The 19,513-nt window shown below is 43.6% G+C and overlaps 1 protein-coding gene across 5 annotated transcripts in view; it reads left to right on the forward strand.

Moving 5' to 3' along the window:
• Positions 1–313: 313 nt before the first annotated feature.
• The window catches only part of Tmem150c (transmembrane protein 150C), a 72,445-nt gene continuing 53,245 nt past the window's right edge, over positions 314–19,513 (forward strand). The window contains exon 1 of one of the 5 annotated variants that reach the window (XM_004847969.4): positions 314–900. The gene's annotated coding sequence lies outside the window, so the exon portion shown is untranslated. Of the gene's footprint in view, positions 901–991; positions 1,081–19,513 lie in introns of those variants that run through there. The other 4 variants (XM_087207114.1, XM_004847970.4, XM_087207100.1 and 1 more) reach the window with 4 other exon arrangements.

The raw sequence follows: 19,513 nt of genomic DNA on the forward strand, positions 1-19,513 counted from the left end.
GGCGTCTTTGGGAGTCTGATGAAAGCCAAGTTTACTCTCCTCACTAAAATACTCAGTCGGCTGACCCAAACAAAATCCAGCAAGTACAGTAGTCAGGGGATTCTAGAGCAGGATTAGGTTTTTGTTTTTTTCTGTTTTAATGGGATAAACAACAGTTCTCCTCACTAAAGTAAAGAAAACAGGAGGTCAGATCCCTGGCCTCAAGAAGCTAACAGCCCAGTAGCTAGAAGGGAAGGGTAATGAGAAATCGGTGCAGTGTTCACGAGCGTGGGGGGGGGGGCGGTTATGGGGCGGGCGAATGTTGAATGCGAATGTTGGAGAATGTGACTGGCTTGAGTTGGAGGGGCCTCTTCCACACGTGTGCTTTAAAGTGGCAATAGCTTAAAGAAGACAGGTGTGGCTCGGCAGCCCCCCAAATGTGGTGGTCAGACGAAGGCAGCCAGGAAGCTGCGCCTGGAGCCTAAATTGACCCGGAGCTGTGATAAAAATGCCCTCGCTGCACGACGCTGTAGAGGTCACTGCCTTGGTGTCCCGGGAGACCGGGTCCTGGGGTGGGCCAATAGATACTGGTTTATAGGACTCGAGACGAGACCCAGGCGGCGGAGCCGAGCCAGCAGGCGCGAGCGGGGAGGCGGCCTGGTCGCCGCGCTCACGCCAGGGTCCCGCGTTTGCCAACCTGGCGCCGGGCACGGGCGTGGGACTGAGTTCCAGCTGCTTTGTGCGAGCCCCGGGGGTGTGCGGCAGAGGCGAGCCGGCCCCGAGGTCATCGCGGAACAGCACCGAGCAACCCCCTGCGGAGGATCCGGATCCCGTCCCGCCCCTGGAGGCCAGCAGCGCTGGGAGCGCGTCCGCCGGGCTGGGAAGCCAGCGGCCCTCGCTTGCACGGCGGCTCCGGCCCGGGTGATTACGGGCCCCGGGCGGGGCGCGGGGGGGGCTGTGCTCGAGCGGTGGGGACCCCGGGGTGGGGCGGGGGCGGACGGGCGGTGGGTCCCACCCCTTCCTGGAGGAAGCGACTCCCGCGCCGCCGCTGCCACCGCCGGTCCCGGCCCCACCAGGCGACCGCGGGCCCACGCCGAGCAGGTAGGCGCGGCGCCCCTGTCGCCCCTTTCCCCCTCCCCCTCCGCTTGTCTCCTCCTCCCTTCTCGCCCCCTTCTCTCCCCGCTCCTCCGCCCAGGCCGCCGGGCAGCCAAGGGGCTTCCTGCCCGGAGTGGGACGGGGCGCGGGACTGCGGGGCACCCCCACCCCTTGGCTCCGGCCCTGCCCCAGGTCTTCAGGTCCCCGAAGTCCCCGGGTCCCCGGGTCCCCAGGCTCTCGGGCTCGAGCTCCCAAGCGCGTCGCCGCCGCCGAGCCTCAGCCCCAGCCCCTCGCGCGCCCTGGAGCTCGGTCCCCGCCGCCACCGCATTGCCGCGCCGCCCCGTGACAGGTGTCCCCGCCGGCCGCCCAGCCCTCTGCTGCGGGGAGACGAGACCTCCTGGTCCCCGGCCGCTCCGCGCCCGCTGGGGCTTGACGGGCGTCTGGAAGGAGGCGCAACTTGCTCCCGGGTCCGTACACTGAGCCGCTCTCTCCGGGGCGCTCGGAACGGGGCTCTGGCGATCCTGAGGCCACGGCAATGGGTACCGAGGGCTCGGGTCCTCTCTTCGGTGACAACTGTGATAGGATTTGGTGATGGAAACAGTTCTTGTTTAGTGGTTTTACCCTCCTTAAATAAATGGAAGGGAAAAAGGGTTTCCACATTTTAAAATGCATGCGCTTTTTTGCCCTACTCTTTCTTCTCCGTCCTCCCTCTTCCCTACATCATTTTATTATATCTCGAACACTGCCCTGCTCAGGTTTGTCCTGGCCACGATTGTGACAGCATAGTCCAGGTAGAAGCCGAGGGTCTCTTTCTGACTTCCTAATGTGTGGTCCTGTTAGAACCAGCACAGAACAAAACAGCTCTTGGATCTGTTACAATGTTCTAACTAAAGGGCAATATTAGTTTCTACTTCTTCCATTCTCTGTTTGAATCGAAGACAGATTTTAATAATGCAGGACCGTAACTCTTTTCCGGGCTGCAGTTCAAAGGGTAGGCAAATGTGGATGTATAAATTCCACAGCAGCAGTTAATAAGCTGACCTACTTAGAAAGTTTTCTATTTCAAGAAAAATTGTTGGGTTCATATATGTGATATTTGCAGATCAAAGAATTGTACAGTTTCAGCTCTCATGTTTTAAATACTAAACTTTTTCTTGCCTGTCTCTTGGAGACACTATTTCCCAGATTAACTATAGCTGTCATCTCATAATGAACTAGAAATGTGAGTTTAATCTTCGAGGCATAAACATAGAAACTTAAATGATGTGTCCTTTATTTATACATTTTTAAATAAATGTTTTGCAAGCACCCCAAGTTGGAAGCTAACAAACTGGACATGATAAATAAAAGAGTGAAGTTTTGCTAACAATAATGAAAACTGACCGATGTTATGACATTGAGCAAGCATATTAAAGTGTTTGAAAAATGCCTGTGTATTATCTGCCATTAGCTGAATGTAATCTGGATTTTTAAAATTGGCTTTACAATATCTTGATAGCAGTTGCTTAGTTTATGTATTTCTCATGAGATCCCTTCTATAAATTGCTTTGGGAGGGAGATTATTTGCTCTGTGGATTTAATTTTTGGGCATGAGCATTATAATGCCCTGTATTTAGCTTTGTTACAGAGCTACCAATGCCATGTGTATGACAACCTTGTAGGGTTATTTTTGTGTCAGGTGGCCAGCCTTGTGATTGTTGAGAGGGAAGACACTGCTCTATGCTTTGTTTCTCTGGTGGCCCACACCGCTGCAGTACAGGGGCCGGAGTGGCAAGGCAACCTGGAGTCAGGGAAAGGAAAGGCCCCTTGGCCCCTGCAATCTTAGCCATTTGGTGTCCTGCAGTCGGGCCTTTTGGGATCACTTCAGTAACCAATTAAGCAAGACAAACACTGACAAGATAATGTGCTACCTGGCAGTCTTCCCCTTCCTGAGAAAAATCGACAGCACTTAAAATTAGTACTACAGCTGTAATTAGGTTCTTTCGAGGCCCGAATGAGATTTGTGCTAAATCCCTCAAACATGCTACAAGCCTACGTGTTACCGCATCTGGCTGTGAATTCATAAAAGTTCACAGAGAGACTAGACCAAGGTGTGTAACAAGTCTTTTCCTATCTTAAGGATAAAGCAAAAGTGTGCCCCTACTTATCTCTAAACTTTTTTTCCAGAGCCTATAGGGTCATATATCTTTATAATTTTTTTCTCAGTTATTGTTCTAATCGTTTTCAGTCTAGCTCATAAATGATTGGAATGTTAGCAAGTTATCACCAGACATCATTTCCTGATACATTTGGACTTTTAAAAAGGACTTGTGGAGATTTCAAGAGATTTTCAAGAGATTTTTAGACAGGCAGTTGAAATGCTATTTTGAGATGATAATGGAGTTTTTGCTAATTACCTCCAAATTCACTCTCACACTGCCCCAAGTCAAGGAGAGTCTGGTAGGTAGGGCTTGAAGCTCCTTTACCAAGTGAGAAATGAACAATTTCCTTTTTAGCATCTATAATAGATCAGTGCTGTCCAACAGAATTTTCTGCAGTGATGACAATGTCCTATAATCTGTTACCATAGTCATGTATCACATGGGGCTACTGAACACTTGAAACATGGCTGGTGCAACTGAGGAACTGAATTTTAAATTTTATGGAGCTTTAATTAATTTAAATGGCCACATGGGGTTCGTGTCTATCCTACTGCACAATGCCACTCTAAATTCCCTCCACCCATTTCCTGCAGCACTAGATGGCAATTATCCCTTAATTAGAAGGAAATAGAAAATGGCATTGACAATAGTGGGAACTGAGATTTGACTCAGTTATCCTGTTCTATGGAAAGCACTTACTCTGAAGAAGATGCTTTACGCTGACATTCAATTCAGCTCTTCAAACATGGGGTTTCCCTTTCTGATTTCCATGTCTGCAAAAATAAGCATCCCCTGGTGTGGTTTGGCTCCTTAGCCTGTTACGGTTTAGGTCTAGATGTCCTCCCAAAGACTCATGTGGTCATGGGTGGCTTTTTCAGAGGTGGGTGGATCTAGAATGTGTGATGCTGGGATTAAGGTTATGTGATTACTAAACCACTACACTGATTGGCTTGGCATTGCCTTAATCCCAATAGTCTAGATAGGATAAAAGTGGCAGAAAGATGCTGTTACATTTCCCTTGTTGCTTTTCTACTTTCTGTCTGCCATGAACTGTTGCCTTTATGCCAAGCCACCTTGCCTTGCAGCCAGAGGATTATGGACTGAAACCTTCACAACTGTGAGCTAAATAAACCTTCCTCCTTTAACTTTGAGTGTCCGGTGTTTTGTGTCAGCAACAAGAGAAAAGTAAGCCTCATGTTCATGAACTTGAGCAGTATTTGCTCTTTGGTACACACTGTAGAGATCACGTATTATTAAAGTTGCTTTCTGTACTTTTCCATTTTTCAAGGTGGGGAGGGGAGATTGGGAGAAAGAAAGGAAGTAGCTGGTTGCTCAGCAGACCGCTCATCCGCTGACAGCCTCAGAGACCTTGTGAAAAGCTGAGCACCTGGGCACCTCTGACTCAGGGACAGCCGAAGGTATTTTCCTTGCTTTCCTGGGCCTTTCTTGTCTGGTTTCTTTCCCTGGAGTCTCAAACCCAGATCCCCTTGCTCAGCCCAGCCTGTGGGTTACCAAATCCATTTTAAAACGTAACCTGCCATTATTTTTAGTAAAGCTATTAAAATGGAATTTGATATAGTATCTACCAGGTTTCCATTTTGAAATTAATTTGCTTTGAGGAAGGCCGGTATTTTGACCATGTAGAGGGACACGTGTTGAATGAGACTGTTTCACAGGACTCTACCTCGTGTGTTTCTTGGGCAGGTGACCCTTGTCACCCAGTGGGGGAGCTCAGATGCCTCTCCAGGGCACAGTTCTGGTCCAGGAGGTTCCCCTCCCCTGGAAGGGACTCTGCCTCAGTTATTTAGAAATTTGTCAAATGTGTTTGATATACTAGTTACGATACAGGTTAAAATTACTCTAACATGGTCCCTGCCTTAAAGGTATTAACGCCTTTAGCGTGATGTTTCCCGAATTACTGTCCACACCACAGGTGAAGGGGGCTTGAATAAATTTAGGAAACACTCCATAAGTTCCCATAGTATGGTAAGGCCTTGGAAGTGAAATAGGTATATTTAGCTTTTTATCTTCGTTGGTATTTTCTAAAAAATTCTTCATACAATGCCATAGTACTTTTCAAAATGCAGGCCTTGGGTCTTGAAATCAGTTTAACAGGGTGGGATCAGTATTTTTCTTATGAAACAGAATGTGCAATAGAAGTGGTCTCTGTGCATCTTTCTTCCTATTGAAGGTTACTAGTGTTTGATGACGTTTTTGGTTCCTTCATGTATAACAGAAATGAAGCCACAGGGCAGTGGACAGTTGTGGTTATGAGCACTAAAGAAACAGGGCCTCTGGACTTAAATCCTGTCTGCACACCTCTGTCTCTATACAGGCAGCATTATATATGCATGTTCATTAGCTGTGTTGTATTATGTAAGTGTATATTTGTATACTAGGGCATTGCCTATGAAACTAGGCTGGGACCCACTTCGGGAAACATTGACTTAAGACAGGTAGTGGCTGGCAGTGAGTGGTGCTGGCCAAGTGCTCCATGCTGAGTGCCCTCCTATGTACTGGTTCTCACAGCAGTCCTTGGATTTAGGCATTGCCATTATCCTGCAGGACTACATCCCAGGCGGTACTGGAGGCGGAATCTGAATGCAAGCAGTGCACAGGAGAGATCACATGTTCAACCACCCCACATCAAATATTGCAACATGATAGCATCACACAGATGGGGTCTGCAGGCTTGTGACGCTCAGACCTTGCATAGCATTGCTTAAGTGCAGAAATAAGCTGACAGCACTTCTGTTCTGTGTAACATGACGCCTGGTGGGTGAGAGGGGAGTCATTGTGCATTGAGCCTGGAACAGAGCTCGCTGCTGCAGCTTGGTCTCTGCAGGCTCCTGCCCTTCGAAAGGCAGCCTGGTGCCCAAAGAAAAATGAATGGCCTGGAGCCCACTGACCAGCTGTGCCTGCAGTATTGTCTTCCTTCCCTCCTAGCCACTTCCTAACTTCTGCATGCTGATTTGTAGCAAAGAGTGACAAGGGCTCTAAGAGATAATGCTGTACCTCCTAGTCCCCACTTTTTACTGAAATATTTGCCTTTTCAGAATAACTTCCTGCCTGTAATTGACCCATGACATATTTCAATAAGGTAAATTAGAACTAATAGCTGGGGGTCTAGCTCAGTGGAAGGTCACTTTCTGGCATTCATGAAGCTCTGGGTTTGACGTTCAGGACCAACACCATGGCTACCAACAACAAAATGAATGAATGAACAAATAACAATATTGCCTTAAGAATTTAATATAAAATGAAATGTCTTAAAATTGAAGCTGGACATCTTCCCCCACCCCGTCCCCACTGCAATCTAGAAAGTAAAACTAATTTCATTTTGGAAGTAGGTTTCAGTTTTTCTTTAAAGGTCAAACTAAATACAAGTGATCCCTTATCCTCTGTCAGGTAGATTGGAAGAGGTCACAATTTGCTGTCACACTTATTTCCTTCTCTAAAAACCTCAGAGGCTGTCTGACACATTGAAAATATTTCACATACTCAGATGTTGGTCCAGGCTGCAGAATCTTCCATCTCTTTGGACACCGTACATCAAAGGGGCCAGGAGAACTGTCACTGAGAAGCATGGAAAATCATGAAATACTTTTAGACAACTGTAGACAAGGCTTAAGAAGTAATTGTGCTTAACTATGGCAGTAGAGGAAATTAGCCTACATTTTAAATGATGTTATTTAGCTCTGAGACAATTATAATGAAACTAAATGTAAACATAAATGTCTCCAAAAATAGCATAGCCTTCCTATTCATCAAACATTTTGCTTTTAACAAAGTAGATTTCTGGGATTTTTTAAATGTTTATGATGATTTAGCTGCCAAAGAAATATTTCAAGTGACATGAATTGGGAGTTTTGAAACATAAATTAAAACTGACTGCATCAGCTCAAATGGGTGTTAATATTTTTTAAAACTGTGCTAGCTAATAAAAGTCTTTTAAATTATTTTTCAGCTATTAATTCATGAGTGACAAAATATTGATTTAAAATGTTGATATCCCTGTAAAACAATCCAAATAGAAATATTGCTGAAATAGGAGTATTTATAAATTAAAATTAGAAGGAATCAGTAATGTTAACTGTCCTGGAGTTTGTATTGAAACTGTATCACCTAGAATTTCTAAATCCTGGTTTCACTGAAACTAAAGTATCTTTACATAGAAGCATAACAGCTAAAATACACCTAGCTGCAGTAGCAGGAGTATTGCATTAAGGGATACAGTGCTCCTTCCTTTAGGGTATTATGTCATCACAGCACCCTGGACCTCAAAAGTATGACATTTTGAAAAAAATTTCCAGTCTTGTCAATGACAGTACAGTGTTCAAAAGTACCATATTTATCTCCTTGTAATTTTGGCAGCTGATACAGTTGTTCCTAAGAAGGCTGATTATCTCTCCTGTGACATTTTGATTGGGGTTTCTCCATTTTAATTTTAGCTTTATGTGGCATAAAATGAATCTATATGAAAAGGAATTGGTTGGAACTTCATACTGAAATTTTGGTTGGATGCATGTAAAGGTAAAGACAAAAATTTTCCATGAACTGATTTGGAGAAAGGATACAGTTATGATCAGATAGGGACACACAGTATTCTGTTACAATCAGGCCACTGACCCAGAACAATGTCCGCTTAAGAACCACAAGCATGGGGCCAGGGATTTAGCTCAGTGGCACTGTGCCTGCCTTGCAAGCACAAGGTCCTGAGTTCGATCTCTGGTACCAAAAAAAAAACAACCCACAAGCATGGCTGTTCAGAAATGCTCTTGAGCTGACCATGGTGGCAGATGTGTGTAGTCCCAGCACTCGAGGCTGAGGCTGGAAGATTGGCATGAGTTCTAGTCCAGCCTGAGCTACATAGCAAGATCCTGTCTCAAGAGGAAAAAAGGGAAGAAAAGTTGGTCTTTATGAACTGTTGGATAGTATTTGTGAAGCCCCTACAATGGTCTCAGGCTCAGCATAACTTTTTCCTCATTGTTATTTCCTTCTTATTCATAACACAGGGTTTAACTCATTTTTTCACATGGGAAGTTAAAGATGATTGTTCTGCATGGTAACTGCTCCCCTCCTGAGCATCTAAGAGCTAGAAAAAGCCTTTGGAAGTCACACAATTTATTTCGTAAAGTCTTGGCATGACTACACCTATCACAGAAGGATTGGACTCCATTCGGCTTTTAGTCTATGAATATTTTACATTCCTACTGACAGAGTGTTTATCCAGGCAGACTTAACCTGACTCTGATGCTAAACCTCAAGGCTCACTTCAGCTTCATCTGGCTCTGGGTTGACTTGCTTGATGCATATTTGCCTTCTCTTTCCCCTTAAGTCATTGTCACTGTGCAGAAATTATATTATGCATTTTTCTCAGTCTTAGGGCATGTGATCTTCTTAGGGCAGGGGCCAGCAAACTACAGTACTGTAGATACATTGTACTGGAGCCCAGCCACGTCCTGTTTAGGTATTACCTGTGACTGCTCTATACCACCATGAGGAGCCAAGTAAGGGGGTCAGAGACTACCTGGCCTTAAAGCTGACGTTGCCTGCTCTCTAGAGGACTCCTTACGGACTGAATTTTTACATTTGATCGCTTCAAATTGTACTCACCTTGGGTGGCTGTTGGACAGTGCAGTTGTAGATTGAACAAGATGGTGTAATTTCTCCCAGCCCAGTAAACTATGTGGCTTGTGCCCTTCCACTTGATCCTATAAACAGACAGACGCCCACCCTTGCACATGGCAAGCTCGGGCAAAAGGTCTGGGTGAGCTACTACCTTGGACAGCACCACAAGCCCACAGGGGTGGCAGGCAAGGCGGGGGTGAGGTTTTCGACCCTGGCTGCACTGTAAAGTTACCTGAAGGGCTATGGAAATGGAGCTGCACCCTACAGCAATTAAATCTGAATTTCTGGGGATGGGAAAGGACCCAGACAGCAAACTTGATTTTTAAGTCTTGGAGATTGAACCCAGGGCCTTTGCACTGAGCTACACCCCCAGCCCTTTTCATTTTATTTTTTACTTTGAGATAAGTTCTCACTGAGTCACTAAATTGCCCAAGCTGGGCTTGAACTTGTGAGCTTCCTGCCTCAGCTTCCCAGAGTGCTGGGATTACAGATGTGCACCACACCAGCAGACTTTTTATAAAGCTCCCAGCTGACTCTGTTGCGCTCCCCTGGTTGGGTAGCTTCCTGGGTATGGCAGGCAACACTGTCAGGGAAGTGGACACACGAAGGCCATGGGTCCCTGTCTGAAGCTGGAAGACTGTGGCTTATCTTTGGTGTTAGGGACTGACCAGTTTCTCATTTGGTTGCTATACCAACAAGGGCCCACTTATCCAGTGGGGCCAAAATGTCAATTTGTGTATTACAAAAAAGGAGAAATACAGGCTCCTCCAGCTCACATGTCCAGTGCTTTCCAGAAAACACTTATGGGTGCCAAGGAGTGTCTGCGAGAAGCCTCACTTGCTCGGTGTAGTGGAGTGACAGACGTGTGCACGGTTCCCAGGGTGGGGTAGTTTAACAACAGAATCGCAGGGTGTGTGGGGCCACCCAGAAGGGAGAGCAGCCAGGCTGGATGGGGCCCGGCCTTTCCAGAGGCAGTGACAGCTGAGCCCAGCCTTGTGAGATCAGGAGAAACCACATGTCGAAGGGGAAAGTGACTGAACAAAGAAGCTACAGCCTGCAGTGATGATGCCTTGGCTGAAATGCCCTCAGAAAGGGAGCCCCACAAGACGGCTGTCTGCCAGCTGCTTTGTCTTTTGATCAGTGTATCTTATACATAATTACATTCATCTTGGGGAACACACATGCCACATCTTGATTGTTTTTACTTCCTACTTCCCTTCTCCCAGCCTTCCTGTCTCTCTCCATCCCCAGCTTCCCTTCCCCTCTCCACGGAGTCTACCTCCCTGTTTCCTACCACCTCACTTTTATTTTGCTCTTTCAAGTATTTATATTTTGGGTCTCTCATATAAGAAACAGCGTTATAGTCACAGCGATAATCCATTTTCCTAAAAAGACTCCCATTTGTCCTTCTTTATGGCAGAGTAGGACTCCATTGTGTAGATAAAACACATTTTCTTTATCTATTTACCTGTTGATGGACATGTAGGCTGCTTCCTTAATTGAGCAATAGTGAGCTTCTAGGAACTTTAGCAGGCTTCGTGGGATGTCCTGATTCTGACTGTCCTTTGCCATTTTTTCACTCATTCCAGCGCCCAACAAGTGTGCCGCTAAGGCATTACTGTGTGCAGACACTATTGGGGTGGAGTGTTGGTGAGAGGGCAGTGAACAAGGTGGATGGTGATTCTGCCCGGAGAGAGCTTTACATTCTGTCAGAAACAAGGGCCTACAATAAACAAGGAAACAGCATGGAGAATGATACATGGGCTGTGGGAACAGGGGGTCATGGTGAGGAGTTGGGGTCTTGGAGAATGTGCTCCGCCCTCGGATCCTGAGCTGCAGTTTGGAGGCCACTGTGGTTCAGAGGGGCCGGACGCCCAGGGTGGAGACTGGGGAAGCAGAGCAAGACTTCCCTGAAGCCCTCATCCCATGACTGCTGCCCCTGGCAAGGACAATGTAATGATCTTGAAATAGTTTACAAACGAGTATTGTTGAACAGAAATTAAATGTTGAAATGATGCTGGTGAACTCTGGTCCTTGTCCTTGGTCAGGTGGGTTGGACCTGGCCCCTCCTGTGTTGGGCTCACACATGGCACACTGGGGCCAGGCAGCTCCCTGTGATCAAACCTCTCTTCCTGAAATCCGCCACTTTGCCGGGCTGGGAGAGGAGCTACCTAGGGCAGGGAGGCCACTGTGATCAGTTCAGGTCCCACGGAAGTGGTGAGCTGTTTACACTCCGTGTGCTTGGCCTCCCTCAAGACGCTTTGGAGGAATAGAAAAGGAGAGAAAAGATCTGCTACTAGTGTGGGCCTGAGTGCCATGTTCAAGCACCAGAGTGGGCGGTGACTTAATCCGTGGTCCTTTCTGAACATGATGTTGCCGACTACACGTGGGCCGTGAGGGGCAGTGGACATCATGTTCAAACAGTGGTTCACACCAGATAGCTGCAACCATTGTCCAGGCCTGGTAAGACAAACCTTACGAGCAGTTCAGCAGGTGGGGTGATACTCTTATGTAGTGAAGGAGGAAGGAAAAATGAAATGCAGGTTATTTTGTTTTGTTTGTTTTTTTGAAACAGGGTCTCACTGTATAGTTCATGCTGAATTTGAACTCACTGCAATCCTCCTGTTTCAGCCTCCTAAGTGCTGGGATTACAGGTGTGTGCCACCACACCCAGTGAAATATAGTATAATTACTGTGGAACTGAATTGATTAGGGCCACCTTCAGCTTCTTAGCCCACAAGGGTTTCTCTGGGTTTCCCTGAGAAGTAGTCCAGTGTGAAAGATTTGCCCAAAGTGTATAAAATAACTTTAACACAAATATTTCCTGATGACAGGACGGTTCACGTTTGAAGTGACGTGTTTTTCTACTATTGGACCAGTATGTGGTTTATTGGCATAGGTAGTCTGTATGACTGTACCTCAGAGTCACAGCCTCTAACTTGACATTTTCTTCTTATAAGATCAGACTCTGTAAAAGTTTGTCTAGACTAGATGGTTCTAGTTTTGATAGTGTTGGGTTTTTTAAATTTTAACTTTTGGTTAATAGGCCTGAAAAAGAAGTAACATCGTTACCTGGACTAAGCATTATGCTTGCAGATGTAAGAATAGCATGTAAGTCTTGGTTTAATCACCTTCCATACTGGCTGTGTGCTTGGATAAGTTATTTAATTAGGCTTAGAGTTTCTAGTTTTCCTTAGTAAGTGTGGATTTACTCAGCTGTCTTGCTCTGTAGACTTAAGTCCTTGAGGTCAGGGATTGTGGCTCATCCGTTACTTGGAAATTCATTGTGTGGGATGGGACCCAGAAGGTAAGGACTCAAAATATTCGATAAACAAATAAGCATCATCTTAGCTACTTCCTGGGTTGTTGGGAAGAGTGGGTGGGATGCATAACCGTACAGTGTCAAGAGCACATGTCCTGAGTTAGACCCCTGGGTATGATTCCGGCTCCATCATTCCCAGCACTATGGCATTGGGCACATTAGTACGGGGGTCTGTGAGCGTGGATGATAGGACCTGTGACCCAGGTTGTGGAGAGAATGAGGTGCCCTCACTCCTAGGCAATGCTGCGTTCACAAGGTCATGAAGACAGCGCAGAAGGGGGCTGGCTTTGCTCCTCCGATGCAGCTAATGTTTATTTCACAAAGTCTGCCCGACCATGGGCTGCGCCCTGCAATACCGTATCCACCGTCATCTGCGGTTCATGTACCAGAACCCCCTTGAAGGAGCCCTGGAAACAAGATAGCACCAAACTGTGTAGGGAAAACAACACAGTATATATGTTTTCCTGTATGAATGTGCCTGTAATCATTTAATTTGTGAATTAGGCACAGTAAGACATTAGGAACAACTAATACTAATAAAAGAACAATTATAACAATATTCTACAATAGGTGTTATGTAAAAATCTATGAGCTGCTTGTTTCTGGAATTTTCCATTACTGTTCTCAGACCATGGTCGCCTGTGGGTGCCTGGGATGGCAGGGAGTGCAGCGATGGGTAAGTGGGTTGTGATCCCTCTCTGCTTTACGGTTCCAAAAGCCAGCTGGTATGGCTTTTGCGGGGACCCCTGTAATGACCCAGGTGGTCACATGAGGTGAAGGAGAAGGTGCCAAGAAGGTCCCACGCTTGGGCAAGAATTCGCATGCATGGTCGATCTTTTAAATCGTATTAGTAATCATGACATCCCAGAGAACACTGTAGTGGTTTCCATGCTGGCTTCTCCGACTCCTGCCTATGTCATCTTCCTGCTCACTGCCTTTAGGTCTCACCCATCCAGGGGCCCTCTCCCCACGTCTAAGCTGCTGGTCTCGGCATTCAAAGCCAGGCACAAGCCAAACCCAGATTTTCTTCCAGGTCCTCACTCAAGGACCTGTCCTGACCACTCAGCTGGCCCATCCGGTCTCCTCACTAGCACAGCTCCTGCCTGAATGCCCTCCCCAGCCTCGTGGTGTCCGATGTATGATGGGTCAACTGCGTGTGAGTGCACAGTGCCCCAAGTTGGGCAGAAGCTGCGCTCTGCCGGGTGGGTGTTGCTCTTTCCCTTGCTCGTGCCACACAGTGGCCTCTGTCTTGCAGTGCTCGGCCTACGTAATATTTACGTTCCTTGTGGGGAGCCGGGACGCGGACATAACACATCTTAATTCCTTTTGTTTCTCCTCTGCCCCTCCCCTCTTCCACCATCTCTTAGTCCCCTTCCAGTTGAGAAATTTCTCTCTCTACATCCTACTACCTTCTGTTTTGCCCTTTGTTTATAATTTGGGTTTCTCATGTAAGAGAAACCATGTAACATTTAACCTACTGTGTCTGGTTTATTTCACTTAGCAGTGTGGTCTTCAGATGCCTCCATGGTCCTACAGATGGCCCAGGGTCGTCCTTCTTTATGACAGAGTAGTACTCCACTGTGGGTACACACCACATTTTCTTTATCCATTCATCTGTTGATGGCCATGTAGGCTGCTTCTAAGATTTAGCGATTTTGAATTCTTCTACTGTAAACATCGATATTCATGTGTCATTGTAATACAGAGTTGCTCATGGTTTTAAAGCCCATTTTTTTTCCCCCATAAACCCTACCTTTTCCTAAACATTTATCTGGCTTCTTCCTATCTTTTTGCATTTAATTATATTTAATGGAGGGTTTTATTAGATCCCACCTTTAAAGTATCTTCTCATTATAAAGACTCAGATGATTAACATGATATTAAAATTATTATAAGCTTAAGCTTTCTAAGTAGGCATTTAGGAAAATTATACTTGTTTTGTATATATAATACAAAATTAAATAAATATAGTTTTTCTCCTGGCAAATGTAATTCCACAGCACTGCACATAAACAAAGTCCCGGACTCCAGACCATACACGCTAAAACAAAATAATATTATAGAGCAAGGGAGAGCTACTGTTGCTACTACAGGAACCATAAGTCTGTGTGACTTGACTTTGACGTACACGGAGCTCTCCCGTTTCAGTATGTCCACGTTTCTTTACTCTTCAGCTGTGGGACTAAGAGCCAGAACCCCACAATCATGTAAGTACCTAGTGAGAGTTCATTAAATGTGGACGGACTGATTGTGGGTTATTTTTGGCTTCTCCTTAATGTAGACTGATTTATACCTGTTGGTGGAGCTCTCTGTACTAATGCAGCATATCTTCTGCCGCAACAAGACTGTATTAAATTTAAGACATAGTGAAATACAATTTCGCTGCTCGAGTACACAGTGCATTTATCATTCTAACCAACATCACCTTCCTCCCTCCCTCTTCTCTTCTTTTTTCTTCTCTCCTTTCGTGCTGGGCATCTGAAAGGAGGAGAATGGACTGGACTAGGAGCTCTGTAGCTGTGTGGGTCAAGGAAATGCCTCCTCCCCGGAATTATAGCCTGGAATAGCACACATGAACACCTGTGGGCCAACTATACTATGAGGTTGAACTGAATGGGGGTTAAGTTCAACATAAGCAACTGTATAGGGAAATGCAGAGAAGTGGAAGCTTAGAAAGTATATAGCTTGTTTTAAAATCATATTTATTATGCTCCTAGTATTTGTCAAACACCGTGCTAGGCAATAATTATGTGACTGCATCCTCATAAAAATGTTTGAGCTAGGTACATTCATCTGCTTTTCAAAAATAAATGAATAGAATGCACTACAGTTATATAAATAGCCTAAAGTCAGTCAGCTGGGATTCAAATTACCCAGTCCTGGAAGAATAAGTTTAAGAGATTTATTGTTTATCATGATGACATGAATTAATAACAATGTATTGGATACTTGAAAATCACTAAGAGTGTATTTTAAGTTGTTCTCACTTGGAAAAGTAGTAAGTATGTGCGGTGATGCATGGGCTGGTTAGCTTGAGTTGGACATTTTATATCAAAATATCATACTGTGCACCATGAATGTATATCCATTTTATGTGTCAGTTAAAAACAACACGCAATCAAAACCAACCTGTATTTATGTCAATATATAGTTTAATATGTAAGCAAAAAGTTTTCGGTGGGTATTTCTTTTAAATAACCACAAAGCTTTACATTTGGGAAGTTTACATTAGGGAAGTTGGCATTTCCCTAGAGGAAATCAGCCATGCTAAAAAGGAATAAACTGTAAAATCAGTAGTAGTAATAATGCTGGGGGAAAGACAACTTGTAAGAAAATACCTTTTGGTTCTGAACCCTCTTGAGTAATGAAGCACTAATTAAAAGAACAGGTTGGGCTGGGGATGTAGCTCAGTGGTTTCGCCGCCTGCTGTGCAAGTGCAAGGACCCGAGTTCGATCCCTGGTACCAAAACAAAACAAAAAAAAGAACAGGTAATGACACCGAATGACTTATTTTGGGAATCTCCCAATAAAACTTTCTTCAAGATTATTAAGTAGGGATTTTTCAGTTTTTATTTTTCTCAGTACATGTTTGCATTACATGATTGCATCCATTGTGGGGAGTTGGTTCATGTCCGTGATGCATCTTAATTCTTTATTTCACCCCTTTCCCTCTCCTCCCTCCATCTCTTCATTCTCTTCTCAGTTGAAAAAGCTCTCCCTGTTTCCTACATCTATGTCTTATTTTGCTCTTTATTTCTATTTTGGATTTATCACATAAAAGAAACCATGCAGTATTTAAGCTTGTGATTTATTTCATTTAACATTACTGTCTCAAGGTGTATCCATTTTCCTACAAATGACTCAAGTTCATCCTTCTTTATGGCAGTGTAATACTCCATTTTGTGTAAATGCTTTATCCATACATCTGTTGATAGGCATACAAGCTGTGTCCAAGACTTAGCTGTTTTGAATTGTGCTGTTATAAACGTGAGTATGCATGAATCACTATAATATAATGTCTTTAACTCTTTTGGAAAATTAACTAGTAGGGGAATATGTGGGTCAAATGAAATTTCTAGTTTTACTTTTTTGAGGAATTGCCATACTGATTTCCATAGTGGTTGTGTTAGTTTACATTCCCACCAACAGTGCATAAGGGTTCCTTTTTCCTCTGCAGCCTGGGCAGCATTTGCTATTGGTTGATTTCTCGATTACAGCCATTCTTTCTGGGGTGGGATGGAATCTCAGCATTGTTTTAATTTACATTTCTCTTAATGGCCAGCAATATTGAACATTTTTTCGTGTATTTCTTGGCCATTTGTACTTCTTCTTATTCTTAAGTATCTATTCATTTCAGTTGCCCATTTTTTATTGGGTCTTTAAATTTCGGGGGGGTCCAATTTTTTGAGTTCTTTATATATTCTAGATGGTAGTCCTTTGTCCTAGGAATAGTTGGCAAATATTTTTTCCGATTCTGTAGGTTGTCTCTTCACTCTGTTGGTTGTTTGCTTTGTTGTGCAGAAGCTCTTTAATTTGATTTGATCCTATTGTTGATTCTTGATATTATCTCTTGTGCCACTAGGGTTCTATTCAGAAAATCCTTGCCTGTAGTTACATCATCAAGAGTTTTAGCTATTTTATTTTCCAGCAGATTGTTTCTTTTTTCACATTCAGATCTTTGATCTATTTTGATTCTAGTTTAGTAAATGGTGAGAGATATGGGTCTGAATTCAATCTTATGTATATGGATAACCAATTTTCTTAGCACTATTTATTAAAGAGGCTGTCTTTCCTCCAGTATATGTTTTTGGCTCCTTTGTCAAGGATCAAATAGATGAATTGCCTGGGGTTGTTTCTGCTTCCCCTAGTGATCTACATGTCTGTTTTTGAGCCAGTACCATGCTGTTTTTATCACTGTTAGCTTAGTGATATAACTTCAAGTACAGGACTGTGATGCCGCCTGCTTTGCTGTTATTACTCAGGATTATTATACACAATTCTAGGTTTATTGCACTATTATCTGATAATATGCATGGTATTATTACATTTAAAAATTTTTTTTTCCAGTACCGGGAATCAAACTCAGAACCTTCCACTTGCCAGACAGGCACAGCACCACTGAGCTAAATCCCCATCTCAGTTATGATTCTTTTGCATTTACTTAAGCATGCTTTAATGGCTAGTATGTGGTCTGTTTTAGAGAAAGTTCTGTGTGCTGCTGAGAAGAATGTGTATGCTGTTGTTGAATGGAACACTGTAGATATCTATTAGGTCCATTTGTTCAGAGGTTTGGTTCAACTCTGATATTTCTTTGTAGACTTTTTGTCTAGTTGACCTGTTCATTTGTAACAGTGGGATTTTGAGGTCCTCCACTATACTTGTATTGATACTTATCCGGTCTTTTATGTCCAGTAGTGTTTGTTTCATGAAGTTGAATATGCCGTTGTTTGGTGCATGTACATTTATAATTGTTACCTCTTCCTGTTGAATTATTCCCTTTAACCAATATGTAGTGCCCTTCTTTGCTTTTTCTGACCAGTTTTGGCATAAAGTTCATTTTGTCTGAAAATACAATAGCCACTCCTGCTTATTTTTGAGTTCCTGTTGCATAGAATATTGTTTTCCATTCTTTGAGTTTTAGTCTATAAATTTCTTTTGGGGTTAAATGTGTATCTTCTATACAGCATACCATTAGATTTTGTTTGTGGATCCATTCTGCCAGTCTGTGTCTTTTTTTTTTAGGAACTCCATTCACATTGAGTTTTTACTGAAAGATACTGGCTTACTCCTGTTATTGCATTATTTTCCTGTTGCTGATTCCCTTTCTTTCCCTTCTACTTAACTGTTCCCCCTACCTGGTGTAGTCATTGTATTGGACCTTTTGGCATTGTTAGCTTCATTATCTCTTTTCAGGATTTCCTTGAAAATTTTTTGCAGTGGTAGTTTGGTGGTCATAGATTTCTTTAGGTGTTCTTTATCATGGAAATATCTTGTTTTTCTCTCTCTCTCAAATTTTTTTTTTCTTTTTTTTTGGTCCTGGGGATTGAACTCAGGACCTTGCACCTGCGAGGCAGATGGCAGAACAACTGAGCTAAATCCCTGGCCCTCTCAATTTTTTTTTTTAATTTTTATTTATTTATTTATTTATTTTGGTACCAGAGATCGAACTCGGGACCTTGCGCTTTCAAGGCAGGCGCTGGAACCACTGAGCTAAATCCCCTGCCCTCTAAATTTTTTTTTAATAAATTTTTTTATTAATTATATTGGTACATTTAAGGTATACAATATAAGGACATTCATAATTGGAAATTTGTACCTTTATGTAATCCATCTTGGTTCTTATTTTTTCCCCATTCCCCTGCCCTCCCTTCAACCCCTCTACCCCTCACTATCTACAAAGACTTTGTTTCCATTTTTTCTTTTTCTCATATTAATTCCATTCCCTTCTTTCTTTTCCCTACCCCTCCCATTTCCCCTTCCCCTTTGCCCCTTTTCTTCCTATTTCACATTATCTATTATACCTTTTAGTCCTTATTTACACTTTCGGTTTCTCACACTAGAGAAACTATTCAGTATTTACACATGTGTCCTATTTATTTCACTTAAGAGTATCACCTCAATGTGCATCCATTTAGCTATAAATGTCTCTAGTTTCTCATTCTTTATGGCTGAGTAATACTCCATTTTATTTTTTTCTTTAAAACACATTTTCTTTATCCAGTCACCAGTTGATGGGCATTTGGGCTGTTTCCAAGCTTTAGCTATCACGATTGTGCTGCTATGAACATGGGTGCACACATATCACTGTGGTATGATTCTTTTAATTCTTTGGGGGTGATAACCAGCAGAGAAATAGCTGGGTCAAATGGGACTTTCAGTCCTAGTTCTTTGAGGTATCTCCATACTGATTTCCACAGTGGTTGCACCAGTCTACACTCCCACCAGCAGTGGAGCAGTGTTCCTCTTTCCCCACAGCCCCACCAGCATTGGTTATTGGTTGATTTCACGATGGCAGCCATTCTTTCTGGGGTGAGGTGGAATCTCAGTGTTGTTCTCATTTGCATCTCTCAAGTTTTGTAGGATATATCAATCTGTGTTGGAAGTTGTTTTCTTTTAGAGCTTGAATGAAACACTTCACTCCAAGCTCTCCTGGCCTTTAAGGTTTGTGTTGAGGTCTGCTGTATTTCTCATGAGTTTTCCTTTATAAATGATCTGTTGCTTTTCTTCAACAGCTTTTAAAATTCTGTTCTTCTGTTGGACTTCTGGGATTTTGACTATGATGTGTTGTGGAGTTCATTTCTAATCATGGCTATTTGGTCTTTTTTTTTCTTTTCTTAGTTATGGA

The sequence above is a fragment of the Heterocephalus glaber genome, unplaced genomic scaffold (genome assembly GCF_053883595.1).
Source record: "Heterocephalus glaber isolate CG9 unplaced genomic scaffold, H.glaber_assembly_v1.0 deba00000071, whole genome shotgun sequence".
NCBI classification, from domain to species: Eukaryota; Metazoa; Chordata; class Mammalia; order Rodentia; family Bathyergidae; genus Heterocephalus; species Heterocephalus glaber.